Genomic DNA, 7870 nt, shown 5'->3' with positions numbered 1-7870 from the left:
TCTACTTGAAGTTAATTAATGTCTTTTACTCTGTTAAAGGCACACTCTCTTAAAGGCAAAGTCACACCAGTTAGTGCAAGTGTCTTATGCTCACACTCTCTTAAAGGCAACACAAGTTTAAGCAAGTGTCATATGAGCAATTACTGCACCCACTTTCCTTACACTAATTTATTTCTATTATCTAATTTATTGTATTCTCTTCATATTCTTTGCTGAAAAGCATATCTAGATAGGCTCAGTAGCTGCTGATTGGTTGCTGCACATAGAAGCCTCATGTGATTGGCTCAGCCATGTGCATTGCTTTTTCTTCAACTAAGGATATCTAAAACATGAAGCAAAATAAATAATAGAAGTAAATTGGATTGTTGTTTAAATTTGTATTATTTATCTGAATCATGAAATACATTTTTTGGGTTTAGTGCCCCTTTAAGGAACAAATAAAAAGATGTTCCAATCACTGTTCAGCATGTAGCGGAGTCAGGTATCTGCATTTCACGGAATGCACTTCAGCCTCTGGGAGGATTGGACCACATTTTTTTCTCTTACACCTGAGATCTCAGATCTTTCAGCTCTTATAACTTTTTTGTGCAATATTTTTTTTAATACTTTTTTTTATTAGATGGTGTTATTATGAGTGTAAGTGTATTGTGTAATGTATTTTCAATGTGTTTTGTGATACTTTTTTGTATTGTGAAACAGTTATCCACAGCTCTAAAGACGCATTAACCCAACAAGCATTAACTTCAGTTGCGCTCAAGTGATTGCGTTTCTTTTTTACTTGTAATACAAGCGTAATTTAACTTGCACGCAAAAAAAGGAACGCACAAACCTGATAACGCTTGCATGGAAAATATACCGCTCCACTTGTAATCTGGCCCAATATAGGGCTGGTCTTTAATCTTTAATTTTTCCAGGGCTGTTTTTTATATACAGTCCAGCTCTGCTAACATCATTCAAGTTAAAGGGATAGTAAACCCCAAAATTTTCTTTTATGATTCAGATAGAACATACAATTTTAAACAGCTTTCCAATTTAATTCTATTATCAAATTTTCTTCATTCTCTTTTTATCCATTGCTGAAGGGACAGCATTGCACTACTGACAGGAACTGAAAGTAAGGGGACAAGATTTCTCAGACCCAAATTTGGGACACCTCATGAGTCATTAATATTGAGGAGGTAGTATCAGGGCCGGATTTACCATTAGGCAGTGTAGACATGAGACTGTTATACAGGAACTGCTGGGGGATATTAGCGCATAGCGTGTGTCTCTATACTCTTCCCTAGTTTGTCAGTAACAATACGATAGGTTTGGCCAGTGTCACATGATGTTAGTGACGTGTTTCTCAGGAAGTATTAGCTGGATGTAATTGTAAAAAGAAAGAGGTGAGCCGCGATAACGGCATATGGTGTGTGAGTGGGGAATCCTGGAGATTCAGTGTGGGGACAAGTGTGGGAGGAGTGGGGTTTGTAACGTTACGTTATCCCTGGACACGGTGACACCATATTGATGCCCAGACCAAAGTGGAGAAATCTGAGGCTGGCTAAGTTTACTTTATATTTAATATATTGCAGAACCTGAAATATATTAACCCCTTAGTGACCACAGCACTTTTCAAATTTTTTTACCATTTGGGACCAGGGCTATTTTTACATTTCTGTGGTGTTTGTGTTTAGCTATAATTTTCCTCTTAGTCATTTACTGTACCCACACATATTATATACCGTTTTTCTTGCCATTAAATGGACTTTCTAAAGATACCATTATTTTCATCATATCTTATAATTTACTATAAAACAATGATAAAATATGAGGAAAAAATGGAAAAAAACGCTTTTTCTAACTTTGACCCCAAAATCTGTTACACCTCTACAAACACCAAAAAACAACCATGCTAAATAGTATCTACATTTTGTCCTGAGTTTAGAAATACCCAATGTTTACTTGTTCTTTGTTTTTTTGCAAGTTATAGGGCAATAAATACAAGTAGCACTTTGCTATTTCCAAACCATTTTTTTTTTCAAAATTAGCGATAGTTACATTGTAACACTGATATCTGTCAGGAATCCCTAAATATCCCTTGACAAGAATATTTTTTTTTTTAGAAGACAACCCAAAGTATTAATCTAGGCCCATTTTGGTATATTTCATGCCACCATTTCGCCGCCAAATGAGATCAAATAAAAAAAATCATTTACTTTTTCACCAACTTTTTAACAAACTTTAGGGTTCTCACTGAAATTATTTACAAACAGCTTGTGTAATTATGGCACAAATGGTTGTAAATGCTTCTCTGGGATCCCCTTTGTTCAGAAATAGCAGACATATATGGCTTTGGCATTGCTTTTTGGTAATAAGAAGGCTGCTAAATGCTGCTGCTATGCCCAGCAGTGAAGGGGTTAATTAGGTAGCTTGTAGGGTTAATTTTAGCTTTAGTGTAGAGATCAGCCTCCCACCTGACACATCCCACCCCCTAATCCCTCCCTGGCCCCTCTCAAACAGCTCTTTTCCATCCCCTACCCCACAATTGTCCCCACCATCGTAAGTACTGGCAGAAAGTCTGCCAGTACTAAAATAAAAGGCTTTTTTAAAAAAAAAATATATATTCTGCAGTGTAGGATCCCCCCTTAGCCCCCAACCTCCCTAATCCCCCCACCCCAAACAGCTCTCTAACCCACACGTGCATTATGCCCAGCAGTGAACAGGTTTATTAGGGAGCTTGTAGGGTTACATTTAGCTTTAATTTAGTGTAGTAGACAACCCAAAGTATTGATCTAGGCCCATTCTGGTATATTTCATGCCACCATTTTACCGCCAAATGCGAGCAAATAAAAAAAATCGTCAACTTTTTCACAAACTTTAGGTTTCTCACTGAAATTATTTACAAACAGCTTGTGCAATTATGGCACACATGGTTGTAAATACTTCTCTGGGATCCCCTTTGTTCAGAAATAGCAGACATATATGGCTTTGGCATTGCTTTTTAGTAATTAGAAGGCTGCTAAATGCTGCTGCGCACCACACTTGTGTTATGCCCAGCAGTGAAGGGGTTAATTAGGTAGCTTGTAGGGTTAATTTTAGCTTTAGTGTAGAGATCAGCCTCCCACCTGACACATCCCACCCCCTAATCCCTCCCTGGCCCCTCTCAAACAGCTCTTTTCCATCCCCTACCCCACAATTGTCCCCACCATCGTAAGTACTGGCAGAAAGTCTGCCAGTACTAAAATAAAAGGCTTTTTTAAAAAAAATATATATATTCTGCAGTGTAGGATCCCCCCTTAGCCCCCAACCTCCCTAATCCCCCCACCCCAAACAGCTCTCTAACCCTCCCCCTCTACCTATTTGCCGCCATCTTGGGTACTGGCAGCTGTCTACCAGTACCCAGTTTGCCATACAATTAGCTTTTTTATTAAAAAAATAAATAAAAATCCTAATTTTTCTGTAGTGTAGCTGCCCCCTCCTCAATAACCTCCCATTCACCTCCTCCCAGATCCCTTGGATAACATTTATCCCCCTCTCCCTCCTTCCCTTTACACTTTACTAGTTCCATAGTGTAGCAGTCCCCCCCCGCTCCCGCCCGTGCGCGCTCCTGGCACCCCTGTGTGCAATCTGACCTCCCTCTACTGGATATCCTCCAGGATGGGCCACCCACCCACCTCCCTGCAATGACTCCCACCCATCAACGATCGTCATCATCGCTTGCCGATGCAGAGAGGACCACAGAGTGGCTCTCTCTGCATCGGTGGGTAAAAAAAGGTATTGCAGTGATGACTCAATATCGAGGCATCACTGCAATACCTTGAAAGCGCCTGGAAGCGATCACAATCGCTTCCATCACTTGAAACTCCAGAAGACGTGTCAGGCACATCCTTGGTCCTTAATTGTATTTTTTTGTAGGACGTGCCTGGGACATCCACGGTCACCAAGGGGTTAAATAAAAAGTATTCCCTCCCTGGTAGTCTAGTGGGGGAGCATTTGTTCTGCGCCTCTGTATGATGCAGACCATACTAATCGCTCCCCTCCTGGATCCAGCTCTCAGTGTTAGTGCAGCATGCACTGTTTCACATCACTGAGAGCCAGCAAGAAGGAGCTTTTAATATGGTCTGTACCAGACAGAGGTGCAGACCAAATGCTTCCCCACTAGACTACCAGGGAGGGAATGCTTTTTATTTAATAAATTGCAGGTTCTGCAATATATTAAATATAAAGTAAACTGCAAATGGACAATAAATTAAAATCAAAGGGATTTTTTTTCTCTATTAAAAAACACACACACACTACTACTCCACTGGACCCCCAGAGATGTGATATTATATTTTATATATATATATATATATATATATATATATATATATATATATATATATATATATATATATATATATATATATATATATATATATATACATACATACAGTATAATCTAATATTTGCAAAAAATATTTAAAGAGAAAGACGTCTAACATTTGACATAAATCCCAGTACCCTCTTGTGCTATTATTGCTATACAGGTTCAGGAGGAGCACAAGTGGCCTTTATGAGTAATTTAGAGACTTTACAGTTGGTTTACTGCTTGAATATTGTTTAATGGAATTCTCAGATGCTCTTTTTGCCTTTCTTATTGATCAATATTGAAAGATCCAAAGATTGTGTCTTATTTGATGTACGTACTGTACTGTAGCTATATTTATTGTTCCATATTGTTTGTATAATTTGCCTTAAAGGGACATTAAACCCAAACATTTTCTTTCATTATTCAGATAGAGAATACAATTTTTAAAAAGTTTCCAATTTACTTCTATTATCAAAAATGTTTAATTCTCATGTTATTCTTTGTTAAAGAGATACCTAGGTAGGTAGCGTGCACATTCCTGAAGCACTACAGGACAGGAAATAGTGCTGCCATCTAGTGCTCCTGCTAATGTATAACATTGTTGCAAAACTGCTGCCATATAATACTGCAGACACGTGCACACTCCTGAGCTTACATGTCTGCTTTTCAAATAGGGATAACAAGAAAACAAAAAAATATGATTATAGAAGTAAATGAGAAAGTTGTTTAATGAAAAAATATTGGGTTTTACGTCCTTTTAAGCCTCCATTTAAATAAATAAATAAAAATCCCGCTGCCAATATAAATCAGAGAACTCTGCTTTCAGTGTATAGTGTCTTACAATCACCTCTATTTTCGCATACTTGTGTTTTCTTTAGGGCACAGGGCCAGAAATCCTGTTTTTTTCACTTTTTTTATGAGGAGGGGGGGGGGGGGCGGTTGTGCCTACAGGCACCTGAGATGTAAATCTGGCCCTGGGTGGTATTGCATAAAAAAAGAGAGTGAGAGGACACAGAGGAAGAGAGAGGACACATAGAGAGGGAGAGAAAAAGGGAAGGAGGGGAATAGAGAGAGAGGGAGGGAGGGAGAGAGAGAGAGAGAGAGAGGGAGAGAGGGAGGGGGAGAGAGAGAGGGAGGGAAGAGAGGGAAGAAGGGGGGGGGGGGGGGTGAAAGGGAGAGAAACAGATAGCGGGAGAAGACTCAGAGGGAGGGAAAGGGCACAGAGGAGGGGAGAGGAAGGGGGGCCGGGACAAAGAGGGAGGAAAAGAGGACACAGATGGAGGGAGAGGGAGAGAGAGAGGGCACACAGAGAGAGAGGGGACACAGAGGGCCAGAGAGAGAGGTAGAGAGAGAGGAGAGAGAAAGGACACAGAGAGAGGGAGGGAGGGGAGGGAGGGAGAGGAAGGGGCAGAGAGAGGGACTACACTGTTTACTGGACAATCTACTCAACAGAGGGCCATGATGCAAAATTATTTTTGTGATGTTGCAGAGGGCAACATGCACTGCGTACCTGGAAAGCACATGAATAGTGACCCTGGACACCCTGCAGCATGTGTAACTCATAAGTGTCCAGGAAAACATGGCTGAGGTGGCAACCCTAGTTACAGGCCCTATGACTGAACCTGGAAACTTTCAGAATGAGCTGACTCTGAGACATAAATACATGGATAAACAAATAAACACATACAATAATTCCAATGGGCTGCCAATGCACATCTGTGCTGGTTGCAAAGTGGTAGAAGAGGGATTTTGCTCATGTGATATCTATGACAATTCTTATTGCCTACCCATGCATAAATATATCACACCAATGCCCTCATTACTTAGCCTGTACTATGTGCAGAGAACCATAGATAAATGAAGGGTAAAGCAATCGCACCCCATGGTGTGACACTCTCTTTCATCCAAATGACCCAATAGCTGACCTATTCAAAAGAGGGCCCTGGTGCAAAATCATTTTTGGTTCCCCAAAGGTAACTCAGTAGTAAGTAATAATATACATGCTGCTCTGTATGATGATTTTGAGGAGAGATATAATATATATATATATTAAGCATATATCCCTTAATAATCTTGTTAAGTTAAACTTTTAAAATGCTGCTAATTTATTATTGTTTTTATTTCTAACTAAACTTGCAACCTGCACTAATAAAAGGCTCCCCTGCATGAGCACTGTACACATTGTATAGATTGGTTTCTATGACTTGCCGCCCCAATTGTAGTTCCGCCACTAAAATGACCTCAAATCAGAAAACCTGTGGCCTTTCCAGTTAAAGGTCATGAAACACAATTTTTTCTTTTATTGATTTAGACAGAGTGAACAATTAAAAAAATAAAAATGAACCAATGTCCTTAGTTGTGTGCAATTAACAAATTCATATAATTTTAAGAAATTTTATATATAATATTTTTTTGCCTAAACAATTCAATGAAATCATGAACATTCTGATACAAATTAAAGTATGTTACAAAGTTTTTTCTACTCATAATTAGAACGTGACAATTAATTAAATAAATGTCATATTGCTACATTATACTAGTTAATAATAATTATAATGTTCCTGAAGTTGCATTCGATTTTAGGTTAATCATGCATGAAATATCTGCTTACTGTATAGAAATATTCTTCTCCTTCTCTGTGTAAAATATCATAACAAAATGAGCAACCATCAACAGCCAAATATTGTAGCAGTCACTGTGGAATCTGTCATTTAAATGATATGGCATATACTATTATACAAAACTGGAAGTTATGCAAGATGACATATTGTCATATAGCACCTTGCTGATGTCTTATTTATATAGCAAAATGATTGATTTTCAAGACACAGTAAAAGAAGTTGGCACCATACTTGACATCTGGTATGTTATACCATGCAGTGATGATGAAATTGGCATAATTTTTTATAAAGTTAAAATAAGCATATAGAATTTTTCAGGAATTTACTGTCCTTTTGTATGATATTCTATATACAAAATCTTCTTTTTGTGATTTACAAAAATCACTTTAAAGAGCAATGGAGAATTATTGTATTAAAAAAACAAAAGAAAAAGAAAAACATTTGTATATGTGCATCACATATTAAAGGGGCAGTAAAGTCATAATTAGACATTCATGATTCAGACTGAGCATACAATTTTAAACAACTTTCCAATTTACTTCCTTCTCTTGTTATCATTTGCTGAAAGGTTTATCTAGGAAAGCTCAGGAGCAACAAATAACCTAGGTTCTAGATGCTGATTGGTTGCTGAATATGTATACTGATTGTCATTGGCTTGCCTATGTGTTCAGTTAGAAACCAGTAGTGCATTGCTGCTCCTTCAACAAATGATACCAAGAGAATGCAGCAAATTTGATAAGAGAAGTAAACTTCTATTTTAAAATGATGGGCGAGATTACATATACGGCGCAGGCTTCAGCGCAAGTGCTGAAGCCCGCGCCGCTCGTAATTTCACCTTGCACATCGGGGTATTACATAAATCCTGCCGGCAGTTCATAAAGTGCCATAGGTCGGATAAACTAGCAATGTCAAGAAA

General features: G+C 38.4%; 1 protein-coding gene across 2 annotated transcripts in view; it reads left to right on the top strand.

The window, feature by feature from the left end:
• Positions 1–7870, top strand: part of HHIPL2 (HHIP like 2) — a 245544-nt gene that overhangs the window by 194948 nt on the left and 42726 nt on the right. The gene's annotated exons all lie outside the window — the stretch shown is intronic.

Source organism: Bombina bombina, chromosome 4 (assembly GCF_027579735.1).
Source record: "Bombina bombina isolate aBomBom1 chromosome 4, aBomBom1.pri, whole genome shotgun sequence".
In the NCBI taxonomy this organism is placed as follows: domain Eukaryota; kingdom Metazoa; phylum Chordata; class Amphibia; order Anura; family Bombinatoridae; genus Bombina; species Bombina bombina.
Note: the sequence above shows the minus strand (reverse complement) of the source record. Positions and strands in the feature narration are given on the sequence as shown.